This window comes from Oryctolagus cuniculus, chromosome 9 (assembly GCF_964237555.1).
Source record: "Oryctolagus cuniculus chromosome 9, mOryCun1.1, whole genome shotgun sequence".
NCBI lineage: Eukaryota > Metazoa > Chordata > Mammalia > Lagomorpha > Leporidae > Oryctolagus > Oryctolagus cuniculus.
This window is the reverse complement of record NC_091440.1, coordinates 7,876,526-7,901,778: the sequence shown is the minus strand read 5'-3', so window position 1 is coordinate 7,901,778 and position 25,253 is coordinate 7,876,526. Positions and strand designations below refer to the sequence as shown.

The 25,253-nt window shown below is 37.0% G+C and overlaps 1 long non-coding RNA gene across 1 annotated transcript; it reads left to right on the top strand.

Moving 5' to 3' along the window:
* Positions 1 to 2,711: 2,711 nt before the first annotated feature.
* LOC127491996 (uncharacterized) lies at positions 2,712 to 10,982 on the top strand. The gene is made up of 3 exons (XR_007920890.2): positions 2,712 to 2,999; positions 3,095 to 3,250; positions 8,744 to 10,982. It is a non-coding gene; the product is annotated as an uncharacterized lncRNA (long non-coding RNA).
* Positions 10,983 to 25,253: the final 14,271 nt, after the last annotated feature.

The window sequence follows — 25,253 nt, the reverse complement described above, 5'->3', positions numbered from 1 at the left end:
TTCTATTTCTAAATTAAAATAGGAAGCGGTTTTTGGACACTAAATTCATGAGCCAGGGCATTTATCTTAGTGTGACTCCCTTCACAGTGATCTCTGTGGAAATTCAAGAGAAAACATTTTTGAATCAAATAACTTAATCTGTTTTATAAAAGGTTTAAGGTTCATTCAGTTATTAGTGAAATAGCATAGTTTTTTGTCCTCTAGAAAGTGGCTGTTGGTGTCATATTTTGTCTAATGCTTGACCCTGAATGTCCTCCCTCACCTGTTTACTCAAAGGAATAACAGCCGTGTGTTTATTTAATTGAAAATACTGTGACTTCTGGGTTAAAATAGTAGCATTAGGTATTCCTTTCTCTCTCTCTCTCTTTCACTCTCTCTCTCTCTCTGTTTAAGATTTATTTATTTATTTAAAAGACGCAGTTATAGGGAGAGTGGGAGAGAGAGAGATCTTCCATAGCGGTTCAGGCCCCAAATAGCTACAATAGCCTGCATGTTCCAGGCCTAAACCAAGATCCCCGTATTGCCCTCTGATCTCCACATGGGTGGCAGGGGCCTGAGTACTGGACCATCTCCCGCTGCCTTCCTAGGCACTTTAGCAGCAAGTTGGATTATAAGAGGAACAGATAGGACTTGAATCAGTCTCCAGTATTGGATGTAGGAGTCACAGGCAATGGCTTAACCCACTGCTCCACAATGCTGGTCTCTTTGAGAGAAATATGTGGAATGTGAAAACAAAACAAAACAAAACCACAAAAATACATCCCAAGGATTTTGTTACACTAGTGAGTCTGTTTTTGGAATCAGAGTATGTTTGCACCTGTTGTCTCTGAATACTCTGGACCAAGTCTTATGTGTTTCTAACCCTCCACTTTGCAAACTATTTTACTCTACTTGATGTTCATGTGAGTGTGTGTGAGCAGGCTAAAGAGAGAGTGAGACAAAATCGAAGGATTATAGGGGAAGAGGACATAGCACATCTCAGAGAAAGAGCAGGATATAGGCAAAGAGAGGAGGTAATGAGAAAAAAGACTGTAAGCACTGGCAGAGTGATAGAGCCAGTAGACACATTTACACAGGCTCACACACAGGGAAATTGTGCCTGATTTTAACTGAGAATTGTGTTCCTAATAAAATATGTGAGGTATGATTTAGTAGTGCTATAATAAAATATGCCACGGCAGGCTTGAGAATTATTGTTCCTTAAGCTGAGCGATGGCCTTCCTAAGGTGTGCTACGGAATGCATTGATTTGTTAGCCCTAAAAATCGTGGTGTGTCTTTCAGCTCGGAAGTACAGAATGTGGCGCTCACTCCTGGTGACTCTCCAGAGGCCTAGGGCTTTGACTGTCAGTCTTGTCTGATTCTCTCCAGGCTGTGCTTTTCCTGTTGAAGAGCATGCCCACGAAAGCTTGCATCCCTCCTCTTTCACACGATGTCCCAACTCTATCCAGGGCTCCCGAATCCCTGGCTAATAGGAGCACACCTACTTCCAGGACCCACGCAGGCCCTACCCTACATTCATCCTTGAAAATGCAGTCTGGATTCTGCCTGGTGTATACACCCCAGTGCTGAGCACTACTGAGTGGGCAGCTGGAGTGTCCACACAGGGGCCGGCTCCAATGTGCACACACCTGCATCACAGGGCAGGACAGAGCTGGTGTGAGTACAGAGGATGAAGGCATATCTCAGATAAGGGGGCACTCCCACTCATTCCAGGCCAGCACATTCCTGTGAGAAAATCCCAGGAGTCCTCAATGCAGAATTTCAACCTGGCCTTCAGGTGTTAATGAGGACTTTTATTTGTCAAAGTAGGATGACAGAATGTCTATTGGGAGCATGATAACATCTTACAGAACTCTGGACTGTCTGGACAGATTTCATGTGGGTTTTAATTTGTTCTTTTGCCTGAATGTGAGCCGTGGACCCGGTCTAGGGAGCTTTGATCAGATGCAGTGCTAAATACGGGCCAAGATCAGTTGTTTCTGAATTGAAAGGATTCTGCCAGGCAGAAACATATTGATTAATAATGATTGTAAAGTCAATTCTGATGATCACCCACTTGCTAATGAGAGAGAAAATCATAAAAGCTACCCACTTTTACCCTCTAATATTTGAGGCTGAAGAACTTATTTATTGACATACACTTAGATAAGACTCACTGACCACTCCTAACTAAACAGTTCTTATATTGCTACAAATCTGAACCTATTAGGCTATGAGAAATAGCATTAATATTGAATACAGCTTCCTTAATTTAATTTCACAATAGAGGACAGTACTTCCAAAACAAAAGACGCCCACACTGAATCAGCTCTCTCATTGTTCCGTAAAAGACACCGCTCAATTTCGAAAAAAACAAACAACTCCCCCAAAAAGGATCATTATCACGCTACCTAATTAACTGAAAAAAAATTGTTATTCAGATAACTGCTCACATGTAATGCTATCTTCAGCTTCAAATTGGGAAATTTCTTGGCAATTTGAAAAGTGGCAACTTTAATAAAAAAGGAAAAAAAAACAACCAAGGGAAAATGTTCAGCCTAGGAAAGAATGTCTTTGACACTTGTTGCCACATAAAGGAAGGAATGACATTACTCCTTAACACTTTCAAAACACCAGGACTGAAAGAAGAATATTTTTAGTAACCAGCTTACCAATTGCAGGCTTATTATCTTTCTTGGAATCCTGTCTTCCTTAATTGAGATATTTGCATTTAGAAGTCCCTTTGAATCATCTTATGTTCTGTGATCCTTTGCAAATAAGATAACAAACAAAGCTATTTGGAACACGTTCAGTCATCCTCATTAAGAGACGCCAAGACCCTCTCTCAGAAAATATGAGGCCAGGTGTGATTCTCCAACTGCTTTACTTGTTTGGCCCTTTGGGATGTCAACATAATGATCTAATCAGACTTCTTCTTTTCAAATATCAATGAAACATCAAAATAATATCTTTGCTGAGTACAGTGCTTATGCAGTAATATCCAGGTGACCATTGCAATGTACGTTGGCAAGGCTAAGGATTCTGGACCTCTCTTTCCTTGAACATGACAAAAGGCAAAGTGGATTCATAAAAATTCTTCACTCTTGACTGCAGGCATGAAAAAGATCACCCCAAACATAAAACAGGAGAAAAGAACTCTGCACTTGACATTAGACATTATTCAGAGTGGGTCACAGGGGCAAGTTTTGGATCCAACTCATCAGGACATGTCTCTGTCATTTTAGATGCTGAACTTCAATCAAGCACAAGGTTTGGATCTCCCAGTATTTGACTGCTTTTTCACTCTCTCATTTTAGCATGAACATTGTTGACCTTTAAGCTATTATATTAATAAACATAATTCCTACAGAGTATTAACCTCATTATTTCCTCTTACACTTGATTTCAACTTCTTCTCCCTTCCCAACCTCCTTCCCTTCCTGGCTCCTTTGCTCCTACCTTAATTTGGTCAATCTTTCTTTTTTGTTCTTTATACTTAGGTGATGATGTAGTTCCTTTCTAATTCTACACAAATACCTAAATGACGGGAAAAAAAAGCACACTTTTCTCTTTAGTTCATAAGTGAATGTTCAATGCCCGGAGTAGTGCCTGGTATGGAATAGCAATGTTTAAATGTTGTTTGCATAAATTATTGATAAAATAGTTTTTATAATCTCTCTAGGTATAATGATATTGTTTAAAACTGATCATAGAGATTTTTAGTGCTTGGAATTATAATAAATATAAAAATGATAGATTTCTCATATTTTTGTAGTAACAATACTTTGGCAAACAATTAAAAAATCTTACAACATCATAAAATTTTTAAGTGTGGAGGATAATTATTTACAAAATATTGTTTACACTGCTAAATTTTCTAGAAACAATCCAAAACAAGTGTGAAATAGAAATAATTATGTGCATTAAGATATTGACATTAAGTAATTTTTGTAGTCATTAGTGTTACATTTACAAAGCAGTCAAAATAATGTTAAACAAGACTGGTTTTATGCTTACAATAATAAAGCAGAGAACAAAATTTTACTTCCTGAATGCTTGCAACTATGAGCTAAAATTTACATAGATTTACATAGGTTTGTTTACATATATTAAATAAAGTGTACATTGAACAGTTTGCAGGTGTTTGTGTGTAGTTGTAACTGTTTTTGAGAGGCTGTAGTATTTATTGAGTATTTCTCCATAATTTCCAAGTCTTAAGATGAAGAAAACAAATGTATTTCAAAAAATAGTAGAATGAGATCAATGATAGTTCTAATTAAAATTGTAAAAGTAAGGTTTACTAGTTTGTAGAAAAGAATAGTTTAAATCTTAAAAGAAGTTGCATTCTGCATAAACTAGAGGACAGAGAAGTTAAGATCAATACATTTTTAATATATTAATATACTTCAAATGTTTATGGAATAATTGAATTAAAAGATAAGTTTATTTTGATTCAGAAATTTTTGAAACCTATATGTGGTTTTTTCATGATGCTTTTTTTCATGAATTTTCTGAAGACTCCTTGCATGCATGAATTTAAATTGTTCTGCACCAAAATGTACTTTAAATCTATTTACCATCCACATTTTGAAGTCTTCTCATGTAGCCAAGTTTGAAAGTAAAAGCAAATTCATACCAATAAAACCAAGATTATCAAAATTTAGAGCAGTAATCTCCAAATTGTTCAATCCCTAATTTTTTTGCTACTTAGTTATGTTTTCTTCAAATCCCAAGTTGCATTTCAATTTTCCAGATGAGACTTCAGAGGCTTTGAGTGACTAAATTTGCAGCGTTTCCAAAGGTAATAGAGTATGTAAGTATAGAGTGAGAAATTACTTCTAGACTCTCACTAATTAATCCAAAGTCTAGACATTTGACCATTATTCTAAAAATATCTAAATTCTTTTTTTTTAACTTTTATTTAATGAATATAAATTTCCAAAGTACAGCTTATGGATTACAATGGCTCCCCGCCCCATAACGTCCCTCCCACCCGCAACCCTCCCCTTTCCCTCTCCCTCCCCCCTTCCATTCATATCAAGATTTATTTTCAATTATCTTTATATACAGAAGATCAGTTTAGCATATATTAAGTAGAGATTTTAACAGTTTGCACCCACATAGAAACACAAAGTGAAAAATACTGTTTGAGTACAGCACATTAAGGACAGAGATCCTACATGAGGAGTAAGTGCACAGTGCCTCCTGTTGTTGACTTAACAAATTGACACTCTGGTTTATGGCATCAGTAATCACCTTAGGCTCTTGTCATGAGTCGCCAAGGCTATGGAAGCCTTTTCAGTTCACCAACTCTGATCATATTTAGACAAGGTCGTAGTCAGAGTGGAAGTTCTCTCCTCCCTTCAGAGAAAGGCACCTGCTTCTTTGATGACCCGTTCTTTCCACTGGGTTCTCACTCGTGGAGATCTTTCATGTAGGGTGTGTTTTTGTTTTTGTTTTTGTTTTTGTTTTTGTTTTTGTTTTTTTCCCCAGAGTGTCTTGGCTTTCCATGCCTGAAATACTCTCATGGGCTTTTCATGCAGATCCACACACCTTAAGGGCTGATTCTGAGGCCAGAGTGCTGTTTAGGACATCTGCCATTCTATGGGTCTGCTGTGTATCTCGCTTCCCATATTGGATCGTTCTCTCCCCTTTTTATTCTATCATTTAGTATTTGCAGACACTAGTCTTGTTTAATGTGATCCCTTTGGCTCTTACTCCTATCATTATGATCAATTGTGAACAGAAACTGATCACTTTGACTAGTAAGATGGCATTTCTCCATGCCACCTTGATGGGATTGAATTGGAATCCCCTGGTATGTTTCTAACTCTTCCGGTTGAGGTAAGTCACCTTGAGCATGTCCCGAATTGAACATCTCTTCCCTCTCTTACTCCCACTCTTATATTTAACAGCAATCACTTTTCAATTAAGTTTCAACACTTGAGAATAACTGTGTATTGATTACAGTATCGGTGACAACTAACTGAGAACCAAAAAGGAAACCTGTTAAAGTGAAATGAACACTATGATAATCGGTGACTTGATCAGCCCTTGCCCTGACTGTTGATGAACAACTTAATACGTTATCCCTCTTAGTACTTTTTTGTTTATTTGTTCTACTTAATACTTTTGGTTGAATACTATAATCAAATATCTATATTGTTATGAAAATGAGTCTTACTCAAAATTCACAGCAATGGAGAAGCAAATTGGGTGCAGTGTTGGGTGAATACAGAATTGTGACCTCCAAACTCTATGATGTCCTTGGGCTTACATGAAAGGCTGTTCCCAGTAAGGTGCCATGACTTGACACCAAGACCTGACAACTTTGTCTTCCTCCAGAATAGGAAATGACTGTTAATTATCCATTATTAATAATCCATCATTTTCTTGTCATCAAGTGCTGATAAGAATACTTGTTTCCACAGACCCTAGCCACAATGAATCCACTTCCAAATGTTTAACTATGACTTAGTGTTATCAATGCCCTAACTTTACCCTAGATTGCTGTAATCTTACTATAGCTCTACTTGAATTGAATACATAGTACATATAGAAAATAGTCTGATATGAGATTAGAAAAAAAAAGTCAGTTTCATTCATAAAGTGCTTAAGTACCATTTCAAAATAGTCAGTCTTAGTCATGGGTTAATCAAAAGAAATCAGTGACTCATAGTGGGAGATGAAAGAGAGGCTGCACCTAAATACCACAGGAAGTTCTATTGTTCCCTTGAGACATGGGATTAGGAGTATCACAAAGGGTGAAGCCGTAGAGAATGTACAAACTTTTATAGGGAAATGTATGGCTTCTGTATCCAATAATATTCTGGAAACAGAACAAAATACATAGGGAAAGTCCAATTGTCTCACAAGATTTCTGCGGCAGGCCCTCATCCATGATTTTACCATTTCTGTCATGTTTATTTGTAAAATGTTCATTTATTTGAAAATCAAACACACACACACACACACACACACACACAGAGAGAGAGAGGAAGGAGAGAGGAAGAGAGAGAAAGAGAGGAGGAATCTCTTATTTGGTGTTCTCTTGCCAAATGATTCTAACTGCCAGGGATGGGACAGGTAGATAGCGAGATCCAGCAACTTAGCCCAGGTCTTCCACAAAAATGGAAGGGACTCAACCACTTGAGCAAACTCAGAATCTCCCAAGGTGTGTGTTAGTCAGACGCTGAGTCAGGAGCAAGAGAAGACTCAAAGCCAGATACTCCACGTGGGAGGTGGGAGTCCCTAGCAACATCTTAACCACTAGGCCAAATGTATGCTCCGTGTCAGTGTGGTTATTTAATTGTACCTAACTTCTAATGTATCTCTACTTTTTATGTTGAGATTGTGATATTTGAACAGTACCACAAGGAATTCATTGGGAAATTTTGAATATAAAGTTCAAGGATTTGATTCTCTTTAGAGTATTTCTCCTTTACAAAAAGCTAAAAGAATCTGAAAATATGCAAGATGACTAGTCTCCTGGTACTAGGCTAGTACTAGACTATCAGAAACTAGGCTGGTACTAGGCTATCAGAAACTACATAATGGCATGAGCTGTACGTTTGTTCCATGTATTTGTGCACATACACATGTGTGTATATGCACACACATACATGCACATATATGTATGTATGTATTTAGATTTCTATACCTGTTATCTTTAGTGGTCTGTAAATGTAGCACAGATTTAATCACAATGATCCATTATTCAAAAACATCTGAAGATTTTTCATTACTTGTGAAAGTAAGGCTTTCATCCTAGCAATTGTGAATGGATGTGTTGCTTATTCATGATACAGACCTTATTTCTAGTTAAACTACATCCCTCAGCCTCCCAACAAGCCACGTGAAACCTTATTTCCCCTTTTCTATACTCCTTACCTCTATGTGATTCAGTGTAATCCATAACTTCTGACAAAGTCTTAGGTTAAGTATTCAATTTTACTTGTTACTGGAATCACATGTTCTGGTATCATTCCTATTGAGTATTACAGCCAGTATTTTGAGCAAAGTTTAGTCAAAAGAAGCTGGAAAAAAAGAAATGGAAATAAAGAAAAAGAAAAAGGAAATGAAACGAAACCTTGATCTGGCTCTTTTAGAATTTATATAATGTTAAAGTTCTTCCTATGTTATTGGGTGAAAATTCAGATGGTCTTACCCCCCCTCCCTTGGCAAATCTTACTTAGCAAAAATGCTTTTATTTCTTGTAAGAGACAATCACAAAGTTTTAAAATTGGCCCTTGGGTTGTCTGTTTCTGTGACATAATCAAAAATATGTTTTTGCTTTTCCTCAAGGATGAGGCTGCTCCACTGCCCCTGCCCTGGTTCTAGACAAGCGGCCTGCAGCCTGAGAAGAGACTGTGTTTGCACAATCATCACCTCCCTGACTCATTTAGGAGTATTTCTAACTATCTGGGTGCTGAGGGACATCACAGCTATTAAGAAGGGAGAAGGAACATTTTGCTCCATAAATGAAGTTGTTTAATATGGGCATTTAGTTTCCTGGTAACAGCTGGTACTTTCACCTTTCCTTCTAATGGGATATTTGGGGATCCTATGGAGAGCTCATCTCTGTTTCCAGCATCATCCCACTGGAAGTCTTTGAGTCACTGATGTGTGATTCTCAGGCTTATCATCTACTCCCTTCTGAGTTTTCAGGGAAACTGATGCCTTCAGCATGTATGAATCTGGTTGCATATCCTTTTATAAGTACTATCCAATAGGATGTATGACTCAATTCTGCATCTCTTACAGGTGGATGAGGCCCATGCATCCTGTGTCCTAGAAGACGCTGATAGAACACCTGGATCCTCATGGAGTTGTAATCTTTCATTCACTACAAACATCTAACAACGTGGCTTGCCTATGAGATTTATAAAGCAGAAGTTCGGATACCAGCTGTGGTGATTAGTTCTGTGTGTCAACTTGGCAAAAGATCATAGGCTGTAATCTAAGCAGTAATATAAGAATTGCTGTGGAGTATTTGGTATTGTGATCCATATCTAGAATCAGTTTCACTAAGTAAATAAAATGGTCCTTGATAATGTGAACCATCCTCATCTAACTAGATGAAGGCCTTAAAAGCAAAACTGAGGTTTTCAGCCAACAGACTACACGACAAACTTCAGAATTTCCAACCTCCACAATTTTATAAGCCAATTATTTATCTCCTCTATAGGTAGATAGGTAGATTAGATAGATAGTTTGATTGATAGATAGATAGATAAGATAGATAGGGGCCGGCGCCATGGCTCACTTGGTTAATTCTCCACCTGCGGCACCGGCATCCAATATGGACACCGGGTTCTAGTCCTGGTTGCTCCTCTTCCAGTCCAGCTCTCTGTTGTGGCCCAGGAGGGCAGTGGAGGATGGCCCAGGTGCTTGGGCCCCTGCACCAGCATGGGAGACCAGGAGGAAGCACCTGGCTCCTGGCTTCAGATTGGTGCAGTACCGGCCGTGGCGGTCATTTGGTGAGTGAACCAACAGAAGGAAGACCTTTTTCTGTCTCTCTCACTGTTTGTAACTCTACCTGTCAAATAAAAAATAAAAAGATAGATAGATAGATGATCATATATGTGTAAATATTCTTAGTATGTTCCTGAATAATACAGCATTCCAACTATCTCATCACCTTACCAACAATAAATGACAGATTTTAAACTTTATAAATGGCCCACTTGAATCCTTTCATCTATATTGAATTGAGACATGAGTCTGACCTTGAATGTGTCTAACCATAAAGCAAGCAAATCTTTTCAAAGCGTCACCCTGTGTCCTATCGTAGCTCTTTGTACCTTGTTGATGAAGCACAGCTCATTAACTGATTCCTGATCCCTTAGAAAATTTTGGTGTGATCATACATTTGGTTCTGGTACCTGATATGCATCATTGAAGCTTCTTGGCGAAAACAAATACTTTCTTTTCTCTATAGTATCTAATTAAGAAATCATTTATCCACAGGTTCCACTGTTGCCAACCACACATTTGCAGCTACAAAATCTGTAGCACAGTTTCAGCTTTGGAGGAGTTTACAATGTGCTTGATAGAGACAAACATCATAAACATTTTGTTGTACTTTGAAAGGAATTAAGAAAAAAATTAAAAGATAGGGCTTAAAATAATTGTGATAGCTCTTGGACAGTTAACAGTAGTAAAATACTGGAGAATATAGGGAGAAGAAATGTAATTCAATCAAAAAGGATATCAGAAGTAAATGGATAGGCAGATAAATTTGGGGTTGGCAGGAAGAAAGAAAAAACCATGGAGCAGGGAATGGGAGCTAAATTATGAGGACTCCTGGAAGACAGAGTTGCAAGTAGAGAGTAGGCTTATGCTAATTTAGATTTTGAAAGTCAAGCAACTCAATTTTCACCTGAGGTAATAGGTAACGAAGTCATGGATGTAAATGATTGGCGTGTAAGGATTTAGGTAGTAGTACTCAAGACGGGGCCTGGGCAATGAGAAAGAGCATGGAGAATGATAAAAATGTGTGATGGACAGCAAGTCTGCCAGAATGATATTGTCAAGATCCAGTTATAAGTAGTTAGGAAAAGTTCATGTTAGCAGGTGACAGAACACTAGAGACAAACAGCACCTGTTATTGTGTGAAGTTGCAAAATGGCTGGTCCTTAAGTCAGGCTAGTGAGTATTAGGGCTGTGAAGAGCTCAGTGACATGCATTTCTAGACAAGGATTTTTTTCCCATGGTTTCTGTGGAATTCTATGTTTGAAATGGCTTCTAACTAATCCTACTTCCTACATAAAATATATTCTCCCAAATGTGAGGCAAATTATTGGTGTTGTGGACACCCATCCAAAAACTGCCAGTCATATACATATGATTAAATATTAAATATGCTAAATAGGCAAAAGTATTTTTATTTACCTATGCTAATGAAAGGCCTTTTTTAATTTCACTTTTAGCATGAAATGGCTACAACTTAACAAAAGCATTATATTGTTCACATGAAATGGAAAATAAACCATACTACTTAAACATTACTCTAGGTGTTGGCTTTATTTTTTTTTTTCTATTTTCTCAGCAGGTCTGTTCCATCCTTTGTGAAAATTTGGCAGTTAAAATGCCAAGTTTTGAGAAAGAAGTAGAAGTGGGTACTTTCCTTTAAGAAGTGCTTTTGAAATGGGTATTTAAGGTTTTTTGAGAAGTTATTTACAGGAATAGATTGGATAAAATAGCAACATACAACACCAAAGTGGCAGTGACAGCAGCTTCCGTTCTCACTCTCAGTGGTGGGGAAGCACTTATGATAATTGCTAGACAAGTGGTAAACTCACTCAGTTGGAACCATGTGATTGATTTCTACTCTCCACCATCCTGAGATTTTATACTTTTGTAATTTTATTGTTTATTCAATATTTATTTTGGGTGCAACAAAATCATTAGAAAAACTATCATGCAATATCTTTATACTAGTAATAAATATTATTGTTTACCAGTTTCCAAAAGTTATTTACTCCCGGCCTTTCTAAATGCACATAGTAGGTCTGAAAGAAATATTTGTTGACAGTCTGGTTCAACCTTTAGTAACTCCTCATTATCAATAGCATGTAGAGAAAATGGGCCACTTGCTGATTAAGATTGCTGCATCATGTGAAATGTTTAGCCTTCCTGCCACGTGTTTCCAAGACAGAGCCATGGACTCTGCTTTTCTCACCCACAAAGGATCCCTGGAACCATAATCTATTTTGAGTAGAAAAGCTACTTCTGATCTTTTCCTTGAAATGCTAAATATCCTTCAAGTAGTAACACAAAAATGATTTTCCATGAGAAGTCCCCTAACTGCACAGTGTTAAGGATTCACCGTTTATTTCAAATGCCTGTATTATTTAATTCATTCATCACATAGCTACTGCTTTGATCATGATTATCTGTGTCTATAGGTTATCTTGCTAGTTAGATTATCAACATAAATTGTCTGATTTTATCTGTCCTTTTTTGTATCTCTCAAATTGTTGCACATTATCTTTTAAAATTCTAGTGGAGCATGATGAAATAGAAGCAATATTGGAGCATGAGGTTAACACTGGGTTCCTGTACCTTAAATTAATGCCTTTTAATCATTCTAATCACACAACTTCCCAGCCTCACCATCTAACACCCCTGCATCTACATCATCTGCACATTTAATCCTCTGATTTCCTGTTACTTTTTTATTCACATGGACATATCTGTCATCCTTGTAACTGTTCACATTTATTCCATGAAAAACTCTACAAGATTCAAGTTTTTATTAGTTGAATTTTGAAATTTCAGGTTAATATGAAATACCTGTACGTTTTGCGTGATGTGTAGTTCAATACTCAATAGCTTTACACACCAAAAACCAATCACACCATTTCCTTTATGTTAACTAAAGTGACACTACCGTTCTGTAGAACAACAGATTATATTACCTTCAGCCAACTGCATTTTAGCACACATCATACAATTTTTCTCTATCCCCACAACCTTCTCAAACGTTAGTAATTATTATTTTAAAATGTTTTATTTTTTATGCTTGAAAGGAAGACTGACGGAAAGACACACAGGGAGACATAAAGAGTAAGTATCAGGGGGTGGAGGAGGCGGAGAGAGAGAAAAAAAGAATCTTCCACCTAGAGGTTTTCTCCCCAAATGTCTGCCAAAGCCGGAGCTGGGCCAGGCCAAAACCAGGAGCTAGAAACTACACTGCTCTCTAGCACAGGTGGCAGGGACCAGGTACCTAAGCTGTAACCTACTGATTTCTAGAGTAGCCAGGACACTAACTTGTTCCCAAATAAAGGGGTGTTGTTTCTGCAAGTTATAGCAGTTAAACACACTGTGCCACGATGCTGATTCCACATCACCATTGTAGAGTCATAGCAACTGTACATATTTTGGTTTGTTTCCACATATGAAAGAAAACTTGTATTTGTCTCTCTATGTCTGGTTTATTTCACTTAACAATAATGATCTTCAATTCCATCCATTCTTTTTTTTACACATATCAGACTTTTATTCATTTTTATGGATGAATAATATTCCATCGTGTATATTTATCACATTTTCTTTATTCATTCATCTGTAGTTGAATATCAGAGTTGATCTCATATATCATCTATTGTGAATTGTGCTACAACAACATGGGAGAGCAGGTATCACTTTCATATAATGATTTAATTTCCTTTGAATATATTCCCAGAAGTGAAAGAGCTGGGTCATACGACAGATAAGTTTCTAGTTTTTTAAGGAACCTCCATAATACTCTCCATAATGCCTGCACTTTTTTGCAACTTTAAAACATGTGACTTCCCATGTTGTTTCTCACCTCAACGTTATTTCAACATTAAGTGTTTCATTCTGCCAAAGAGTGGAAAAGCCAGATCCCACTGATTCTAATACACTTTCATCAACTGCACATTTTCTATATCAGGAAGTGTTTCCTACTTTCCCCTTTTGTTGCTTCCAGATTTTAGGACAAACATGATGGTGCGATACCTTTTTTCAAAGATCAGTTGGCCACATTGCATTCCTACCTAGAAATGTTGTCCAAGATTCACTCAGCATTCCAAACTTCTGTCCCCATTTCAATGTCCTTCAGATTCTAGAATGTTCAGTGTCTAAACTGAGCTTCTCTCAACTACCTCTTTTATGTTATTGGGACATTTGGGTTTGTCTGTGTTGCTACCTCAATCTCCTCTTCTAAGTCCCTCAGAACTCACCAGCAATCTACTCTCCATGTCTATATCTTTCCAGCACAAGAAAGCATAGATTCCCAGTGCTGTTTTTCATTTACTTCAAGTTCTGTTTCTACATAAATACAGGACTCCTTCCCATAATAGCCCTACTATCTGTCCTTGGCATGATCTCTATCGTGCCATTCTGTGGTACCCCAAACTTGTCACCATCAGTTTGCATTTCCATAACTCCTTTTTCTACCTTATCTCACATACAAAATCAAGGTCACCTAGTATCGCAAATTTGTCATTAACCATAACAGAGAGATCACAAGCAATGTTGGTTACAACCTGAATATTTAAAAAGAGAGAAATTTGTACTGCAATTCCATTGTGTGTGACTTAGAGTCATGTACAAGCAATTGCTTTTTGCGTTCTCCTTGAATATATTCGAATGTGTTTTAAGTACACTTTTTACTGAAATATCAGATGTATATGGCAAATCCCAAAAATCATAGTGTGTATAAGTTAATAAAGTATGCACTTATGATCATCATCTGGATCAAATAACACACAATTTTCATTAGCCTTGTATCTTTACATTTAGAACTTCAGTTCCCAAAAATCATCTTGAAACTTATCTGAAACCCTGGAAGTTAGTTTTGCTTTGATATATACAGTTCATATTCTTCTAATTTCTTTCACTTGAGATTCAACCTAACATTCTTTATACTTCTTCATGCATTCTAATTGCTATCAGTCTGTAAGTTTACAATAGAACTTAATTATAAACATTGTTTGTTGATGGAAGACTTGGTATTTTCTCAAATTTTATCAAATATGAATCATAAATATATATATATATATCACATATCTTAATATATACTCTTCTGCTGGGCATACAACTTGCAGTAGAAGTGCTAAATCAAAGTATGTTTATAAGTTTTAGTTGATACTGGTAACCCATTTAACAAAGTCATTGAGACATATTTGTATTTTGCTTAAATTATGAACTTATGTTCCAACAGAGTTTCACAGTTTGGAAATATTAAAAGCAGCAAACTGTTGAATTTAGAATTCACCTTTTACACTTCCATAAATAAATTCCTATCTGCCCAATTTGCCTATTTCACAATTTTTTGTCTTTCTATGTTAAATTATTAAATGTTCTGATGGCTTCTTTGAATTTTCTAATCAGCTATATGTCTGTATTCTTATTTCTCATCATACGCCATGAAAGACACTATTCCAAGGAACAATCCTTGCAAAATGTTGGCCCATGTATGTGAATACATCTTTAAGATCTCAGTGACTAAGTCCTGGCTGAATCAAGAGTTTTCAAACATATTCAGTTTTGTTTTTGTTTGTCTGTTTTTATATCATTTTACACTTCTTTTGAAGTAGTTCTCAATGACAGCATTGGTGTTGTGGGAGCTGTTTTCCTGACATACTTGGTGAAAATGTAAGAACATCTCCAGTTGAGAGTCTTTGAGGAATGATAGTGATTGTTCCAAATTTCTTCTCTTGAGAGAACTGAAGTATTTCCTATAACAGAAGGTGCAACATTGTACCTGGGATGAGTGAATTACTGGGGAGCATTCATGTACTGAAAGACACTTACACCAAAGAGGTTGTACATTGTGAGACTCTGATCCCAGATAAGCTAAAATAATGAGGGCTAGTAGTATATGCACTTGTTTCTACATTCAAACATTTTGAATGAGGCATCACTGACAGACACTCAACGCTGTTCAATTCCAGATGGTGCATTGCTTCCAGCTTTGTGACTTAGAATTCCCATGGCTTTGGTATTAGAACCAAAACATTTACCTGATAAAATGCCACTTACAAAAAAAATTCATCTTCTCTCTCAAACTATTATGACTTTTATATCATTTCCAATGTCAGGATATCAGCATAATATTCAAATCAGTTCTCAAATAATCACTGAATTCTGGAAAGATGATGAAAAACAATCAAGCAAAATGAAAGGGAGTTGAAGGTGAAGAGGGTAAGATTCTAAAGAGATTTTGTTGTTTTTTTTTTTCCACAAATTCAAACACTTTCACTTTTAAAAGAAATATTCTCTGCTGTTTAGAGTAATGTATTATGTGTTAAAATGTAGTAATTTAATAAATGTATACTACTCATATAATGCTATTATGAATGAACACATGGTGAAGTTTCATATAAATGCTGTTAAAATATTAGATATATTTGATGATAGAACAAATTTGTTACATCCATATTTTACCTAAATATCCTTTGAACTAATGATTTTTTTGAAGATTGGTATAATTCAAAAATCAAAAAATAACAAATTCTGGTGAGGTTGTGGGGGGAAAAGGTGCCCTAATACATTGTTAGTGGGAATGTTAAGTAGTACAACCATTATGGAAGACAGTGTGAAGATTCTTCAGAAATCTGAAAATAGATCTACCATCTGACCCAGCCATTCTACTCCTGGGAATTTACCTGAAGGAAATAAAATCATCATATGAACAAGTTATCTGTAATGCCACATTTATAGCAGCTCAACTCACAATAGACAAGAAGAGAATCAACCCAGATGTCCATAATCTGATGACCAGATAAATAAATCGTAGTATATATACATGATGGAATACTACTCAGTCATAAAAAAAAATCATGTCTTTTGCAACAAAATGGATGAAACTGGAAAGCATTATACTTAAAAAATAAGTTAGTCTCAAAAAGACATATATCATATGCATTCCCTGATTTCTGTTAACTAATATATAGAGCAGAAAAGAATGTAATGTATGTGAATTAAATTGACATTTTGAGATTTGGTTGTTATTTATAACCCTCACCCATACTCTTGAGGCACAGTGGTTTTTCTATTTACTACTTTGTTGAGGATTCTTTATAGTAGAGGGTTAGGTTTGTGATTATAAAGGAAATAGAAAGTATGTCATTGTAAAAATTAAAAGAAAGTTAAGAATCTAAGGAAAAAGGAAGGTAGGAGTAAGGGAGGGAGAGTATGCTGGGAAGTAATATTATGTTATTTAAGAGCAAAATATAATACATAACTACTACATGAAATATATGAAACGTTTTCTCTATATTAGTAAAAGCATAAAAAGTTATTGCAACATTCTAGTGACGTGATGAATATTTAGAGCAGAGGAATGATGTTATCATTGGAAATGGATTGAAAGATGGAAAAACCAAAAGGATAGGAAAATCAGTTTTAGCTATTGTCTGATCAGACTGCAAGCATTTTTAGTTAGAGAGGTAGTGGAAAAGGCAAGCTAGTGTTCCAAAAGGGCAGAGCTAAAGCACTTAGGAGCATCAAGAATCAAGAGCAGATGACAGCCAGCGCCGCGGCTCAGTAGGCTAATCCTTCGTCCTGCGGTGCCAGCACACCGGGTTCTAGTCCCGGTCGAGGCGCCAGATTCTGTCCAGGTTGCCCCTCTTCCAGGCCAGCTCTCTGCTGTGGCCAGGGAGTGCAATGGAGGATGGCCCAAGTGCTTGGGCCCTGAACCCCATGGGAGACCAGGATAAGTACCTGGCTCCTGCTATCGGATCAGCGCGGTGCACTGGCCTTAGCGCACCAGCCGCAGCGGCCATTGGAGGGTGAACCAAGGGCAAAAAGGAAGACCTTTCTCTCTGTCTCTCTCTCACTGTCCAAGGATTGCAAATACTCATCCTTAAGAAGAATTGACATGCAGATAAAATGTGAATTTAATACCAATGGTTTTATTGATTTACATCTAAATGTATGAAAATAATGCAAAGGAATGTATATTGAGAATGAGGAGAGTTTCTCCACAATTGGCACACTTATTCTCTTGTGATTTGAATATAAAAGGATGAAGCAGAATTTTTTGGTTTTCCTGAATTAGCAAAAATTTTACTGTTGGGAAGCATTAAGGCTCTTTCATTAACGGTAGTTATTTTTGATGAGGAAAGAAATTATTTGGCTTTTAAGCAGCATACATAGCTTTACCCAGTAAGGAACACAAATACATTAATACAGAGGGCAATTATTAAATACTTACAAGTACATACTTCATGTATAAGGAATGCTTATTGAATTCGTTTAAAAAGCAATGAAATTACTGCATTGTGTTCCACTACAAATTTAATTATGGTTGAATTTAAACCACTCTATATATAAAGAACAATGATGACTACTGCCTCACCTACATTTGGGGAAGCCTATCTTGAAGAGTAAAGGCATAGAGAGAGAAAGGGATCTCTTGGTGAGAAATAGCAAGGAGAGAAGGAAGGTAGTATAGATCTATAGTAATTAAGAAAACATGTTATAGGTGAAAAACATCATAAGAAAAGGACAGGATCCACATGCAAACCTGTGTATATTTGGAGTTTTATTAAAGAATAAATACAATATCTTAAAGCACAAGGGAACTGATGGCTGACCTAAATGGAATTGAAAACATTGGATATCCTTATAGAAAGGGTTATAGAACTTTACTTACTTTACACTAATGCTAATTTCAATTGAATAACATAGATAAGATGGTACACAAAATAACATAGATAAGATGGTTCTACAAAATTTTGTAGAACTTGAATTGAAAGGCATATTTACTTAGTAAAAATATTTGAAATCCATGCTATATTTGTAGAGTCTTCAATATTCATGCAAAGTTAGTATTACGAAAAAACCATGCAAATTTTCCATTTTTTAAAACAACTTTAAATTGCATTTGTCATGAGCTTCTAAACATATCTTCATATAGACTAGCTAGCTAGCTAGCTAACTAGTTAGCTGCTATTTACTTTTCAAATTTTGTGATAAAACTTGAAACTATAGTATAAATCCATGTGTCATAAATGAAAATATTAAAACACAATTTTATAAAATTAAAAAAAGTGTGACAAAATGCAAAATAAACTTGACCTAATATAAATATCAGTCAAGAGAAAGAATTCACAACATAAATCATAAATAGCTAATGCATAAAATCTATGAAAAAGTACTACAAATCACCAAGAAAAATAAAAAAATATGAAGTAAAAAAATGGATAAACTATATGAATATTTAAATCCTGAGAATTTATGTCAATGACTAAGAGCCTGTAAAGATATAAAAATATATTAAAATAACATATTGTACCATATTTCTCATTCAGATTGATGACAATTTATGAAATTATTCTGCCTGAAATTGTTGAGAATATAGCAAGTCTAGTCTTCTCATATACAAATGCAAGGGATATGCTGCAGTAAAATTTGTTACAAAAAAATTTGTTACAAAAACCATAAGGAACACAATGAATAGACTATGACTTATTGATTCTACTTTTAAAAATCTAACTCATGAAAATATTCCTATAATTGTGAAAAACTAATAGTATGAGAAACTTTTGACATAGTATCCTAAAATGAGAATGGAATGGTAGTGATGAAATAATGATTATATATACATACAGAGAAACATCAAGAAGGTGGGAGAAAAAGTATTTAATAAAGCCCAGATTTGCTGTAAAATACATTAAACAATGTAATTTAAACAAATGCCAAATTTCAGAACAGACCAGAAGAGTGGGTTAGATATTAAAAGCCTGAAAAAAAAAAAAAACACCTCCAACCAAGGTTTTTTTTTTTTTTTTTTTTTTTTTTGACAGGCAGAGTGGACAGTGAGAGAGAGAGAGACAGAGAGAAAGGTCTTCCTTTGCCGTTGGTTCACCCTCCAATGGCCACCGCCGCCGGCGCGCTGCGGCCGGCGCACCGCGCTGATCCGATGGCAGGAGCCAGGAGCCAGGTGCTTTTCCTGGTCTCCCAGGGGGTGCAGGGCCCAAGCACCTGGGCCATCCTCCACTGCACTCCCTGGCCACAGCAGAGGGCTGGCCTGGAAGAGGGGCAACCAGGACAGAATCTGGCGCCCCGACCGGAACTAGAACCCGGTGTGCCGGTGCCACTAGGTGGAGGATTAGCCTAGTGAGCCGCGGCGCCGGCTCCAACCAAGGTTATTATGGATATTATTTATATTCAGGGAAGTACACTTTAGAAATGAAAGAATAAAAAAGTATTTTCCAGACAAGCAATAACTGACAGCATGTGCCACCAAAGATCAGCCTCATGGAAATCCTGAAGGGATCCATACATTTGAAGAAACTATCACTGAAATGCATAATGCATGGCAGTACAAAATTTACTAACAAAGCAGACACAGCAAGCAATCAATAAATAACAGGAGCTAGTACTTATCTATCAGTAATAACCTTGAATGTAAATGGATTAAATTTCCCAGTCAAAATATATACGTTGGTTAAATGGATAAAAAGAACAAACAAATGAGCAACAACAAAGAAATAACTCTAGGCTGCCTGCAAGAAACTCACTTCACAGCTAAAGATGCATATAAACTGAAAGTGAAGGGTTGGAAAAAGAGATATCATGAAAATGGAAACCAAAAGTAAGTTGTAGCTACACTCATATCTGGTACAAAAGGCATTAACTCAAAAACCATAAAAAAGAGATGTAAGGACATCACATAATTGATAAGACAGGTGATTCAATCAATAATATAAAACAATCATGAATATATATGTGCCTAACATGGGATCACCCAGGCATCTAAAGCTAACATTATTAGACCTAAAGAGTGAAATAGTCTCTAATACAATATTAGGGGGACTTCAACATCCCTCTGACATAAATGAACAGTTGTTCCAAAAAGACAATCAAAAAGATACATTGGGCTTGGCCGGCGCCATGGCTCAATAGGCTAATCCTCTGCCTGCGGCGCCAGCACACCGGGTTCTAGTCCCGGTCAGGGCTCCGGATTCTGTCCCAGTTGCCCCTCTTCCAGGCCAGCTCTCTGCTGTGGCCCGGGAGTGCAGTGGAGGATGGCCCAATTTGGTCCCTGCACCCGCATGGGAGACCAGGAGCAGCACCTGGCTCCTGGCTTCGGATCAGTGTGGTGCGCCAGCTGCAGCGGCCACTGGGGGGTGAACCAACAGAAAAAGGAAGACCTTTCTCTCTGTCTCTCTCTCTCCCACTGTCCACTCTGCCTGCCAAAAAAAAAAAAAGATACATTGGGCTTGAACCATGCTATTCAGGAAGTGAGCATCACTGACATTTACAGCAGAATATTTGACATGGCTGCTACAGAATACACATCCTCCTCATTAGCACCTGAGAAGAACAGAATCACCGTTTACTGAGGGAGAATTTGAGGAGCTAGCTGATAGGGCTATTGCACTTGATTGTGCAGATTATCCTCTGTTCAGCTATCGAGCAACAGCAGTTGTAGTGAATAAAATAGATACTCTTTCTTGAGATTAGCTTACTCAGAATACACATTTTAAAATTTTGACAATGAAGGGAGTGGCATTGTGGCTTATCAGGTTAAGATGTCTCCTGTGATGCTGGCATTCCATATGGGCACCAATTTGTGTCCTGGCTGTGCCACTTTCTATCCAGCTATCTGCTAATGTGCCTGGAAATGCAGCAGCAGATGGCCCAAGTACTTCAGCCCCTGTCACCTACTTGGGAGATCCCAGATGAAGCTTTTGGCTCCTGGATTCAGCCTTTCCTGACACTGGCTGTTGCAGCCATCTAGGGAGTGAAACACCTCTTTCTCTCTCTCACTTTCTCTCTTTGAAAGTGAATAAATGAATCTAAAAAAAAATGGGAATGGGGTCGGAACTGTGGCATAGTGGGTAAAGCCACTGCCTGCAGTGTCTGCATCTCATATGGGCACTGGTTTGAGTCTTGGCTGCTCCACTTCCAACCCAGCTCTGTGTTATGGCCTGGGAAGTCAGTAGAGGATGGCCTGAGTCCTTGGGCCCCTGCACCTGCGTGAGAGACCTGGAAGAGGCTCCTGGCTCCAGGCTTTGGATCAGCACAGCTCCAACCATTGAGGGTGGTCATTTTGGGGAGTGAACCATTGGATGGAAGACTGCTCTCTCTCTTCCTCTCCTTCTCTCTTTGTGTAACTCTGACTTTCAAATAAATAAATAAAATTTTAAAAGAAATATTGGGAATACAGAGCACAGTTTGGTCTACATCTAGCCAAAGAAGCTATGATTCCAAATCAACACCAAAGTCATTGTAATCTGAGATATCCTTGCATGAAGACTTAGAGAGGAAAATTGGAGCTTAGCTTTGACAAACAGAACCTGAGATATCTATCAGACATGTGAAGAAAGACATCCAGAAGGGCTCAAAATTTCTCATGTGGAGAGAGAGTTGGAAATATTAAATTATGTCAGTTTGGTGCTTATCGGAATAAAGTCATATGTCTGCATGAGATCACCAAGGCATTGAATGCATAAAATTCTAAGGGAGACCAAAGGGTCATCTCTGAGGTGCCAAATATTTGAAGTTCATCAAATGAGAAAGAGCACAGGAGGCTGAGAATGAGGAGAAATTGAACATACAAAACTTAAGCTCACATCTAAGACATTTGCAAGACAATTTAACTCTTCACTAACAAAAAATGAACCATGTCTCTCTTAAGGGGTGTTTGGGAATACTAATCTTAACGTCACGCAGATGAAATATGAATAGATTATGATATTTTGAATATTACATTTTGAGACTTCAGTTGAGAAATGGGCCCTGTGAATCCTGTCTGTACTCACTCTAGCACTGCTACATTTTTACAAGATACATACCTTGAGTTTTTAACATAAACAGAATAAAAATAATTTCAAAATATTCGATATTACTTGATATAAATGTGTAGTAGAAAACTAGTTCTTTGTGACCAGATATATTTATTCTTAAACTATTTTAGAATACTGATGTTGAAAATGTACACAACATACAGAAGTTTATAAAGTTAAATATAACACAAGCATAAATATATTATATTAAATTTTTTCACAACAGATCTGTTCACATCTTCTGAGAAATAAGGTCATCATTATGTACGAATTGAAGGAGAGATTGTTCTGTTGAGAGAGATCCTGATAGTCATCAAAAGTTAAAAAATGTAGGAAATTATAAGCCGGCGCCGCGGCTCACTAGGCTAATCCTCCGCCTAGCGGCGCCGGCACACCGGGTTCTAGTCCCGGTCGGGGCGCCGGATTCTGTCCCGGTTGCCTCTCTTCCAGGCCAGCCCTCTGCTGTGGCCAGGGAGTGCAGTGGAGGATGGCCCAGGTGCTTGGGCCCTGCACCCCATGGGAGACCAGGAAAAGCACCTGGCTCCTGGCTCCTGCCATCGGATCAGCGCGGTGCGCCGGCCGCAGCGCACCAGCCGCGGCGGCCATTGGAGGGTGAACCAACGGCAAAGGAAGACCTTTCTCTCTGTCTCTCTCTCTCACTGTCCACTCTGCCTGTCAAAAAAAAAAAAATGTAGGAAATTATTACCTGCATAGTTATCTCTATAGAAGTAAAAAAATTATAAATACTCAGCAAGAATTTATCACCATTGCTATATATGTCTAACAATTTCCTCCAAAACTACATGGTCACTTTTTTTTAAGATTTATTTATTTATTTGAGATACAGAGTTAGAGAGAGAGGGAGAGACAGAAATCTATTCATTGATTCTCTCCACAAATGGTCACAAAGGCTGGAGCTGGGCTGATCTGGAATCAGCAGCCAGGAGATTTTTTCAGGCATCCAATGTGAGTGCAGGTGCCCAAGCACTTGTTCCATCTTCCACTGCTTTCTCTGGCCATTAGCAGGGAGCTGGATTGAAAGTGGAGCATCCAAGACTCGTACTTGAGCTCATATGAGATCCCAGTGCCACAGAGGCTTAACCTTCAACACCACTGCACTGGCCCTCCATGGCCAGAACTTTATACACATAAATACACATAAACATGGCAGGCTTTTCTGATATAATTGAAGAATAATCATAAATATGCTATCTAATATGGGAGGTAGTCTATTGATCATTTAAAAAGTTTTAGGTTCAAGATACATTAAATAAGAATAAATGGAGTCCTTATACAGAAAGAAAGGGTATTCCTTCTGTAAACATGCATCAGTGTTGGAAGTAATACATTGGGATTCTTCCCTAAGGTTGTAAATTAAACTTTTATTTACACTTTAATTAAAAGTTTTCAGCAAGTGTTTCAGGTGACTTTGCTTTGGTCAGCTAAGAAGTACAGATTCGAAATTGCTTCCAGGTTTTTATATAGCATCTATTTACTACAGAAATAAGAACACCAACTTGATATTGCAGCTGCAGATGACAACCTCTGGGAAGACAGAGGACTAAATAATATTACACAGTTTAGGGTGATTAAGCTGAGACTCAAAGTTCTTTAGGGATTTCTCTGAAATTTACAATTTTTGGCACAGCTGTTACAGCTAGGTTCCAAGCTCCCAAGTAATAATTTCACATTATACTATATGTCTTGTGAAATTTGACCAAAAACATTTCCATACACTTTGGCCAGACTTTAGCACCACATATTACTTTGGAAGATATTTGTATAATTATTTAATCAAATTCATCCCCAGAGAGTAAGAATGCTCACACATGATGTTATTTAAAATATTGAACACATTTCTAAAGCCAATTATGATACAAAGGAACTTGTTACCTGGGTGTGTACAAGTATGGTAAAATAAAATATCTATTTTCAAGGTTAAAATTTGGGAAGATTGACAAGCTTTTGGCTATGTGTATTCTGATAGGTTTGTTAAAAAATAGCAGGAAAAGTATGTGGTTGTTATTTGTATTTCTCCACATATACTATTCAGTCTTTTATGTATTCCAGAACAGAGCACTATGTTGAATGACACCCAAGTGACCCAGGAAGTTAATTTATCTACATTAGTGTCTTACTTAAAACTAGAAAGTGATTTAGAGTTTGACAAGAAAAAAGACCCATGTGCACATTATATATCAGTCACCGAAACTTTAATGCAATTTCCCATCACTTTAAGTTTTATATTGCAACTATGCTTTCCAACTATGAAATATGAAATCCCCCAGATTAGAATAAACATATTTTAATTGCCTGTATTGGGACCATATGCACAAAACCATGATTAACATTTTGGTGCATTTTTCCTGTAAAATTTATCATATGGCTTTTTTCTGATTCATGTTAAATGCTCTGATTGCCCTCATTTTTACTTTTTGTTTCTTTTTGGCAATCATGTTAACCAGAAGCAGTTTTTTTACTTCTCAGTTACAAAGTTCACTTCATTATTTGGTTACTGCTGTATCTTTTGTTCTTGCAATGTTGAAAAGAACTTTCAGATCCTAAGACGAATTTAGATGCACTTCACTCTTTAAGACAAATTTGTGGTATTTTAAACATCACTATCTGTTTACTTGCAATTGTGGCTGTTTTCTTAACTGGATAAAGAGTATCTCTTGGTAGCCAGAGCATGGTTTTCTGTAGAAATGAAAGTTATCGCTTTGGCACTTCCTAAATTAAAATATCTATTTAACTCTCTTTGATCTATTAATGTAAAAATTCCATATTGATAGCTACCCTTTACCAAAGAATGTTAATTACTTAGAAGAACTACTGCATGATTTTTTTTATTATTAAAGTGATATTCTGAGTTATTCTGTTTGCTTCTATGTGTTTAGGATTTTGCATAAATATTAAGTAAAAATTGCCTCTAGCTCTCTAATTTTCTTGCTGATTAATTCAGAATTATTAAATTTTTTTTCCAGTATAATATTTTACCGTTT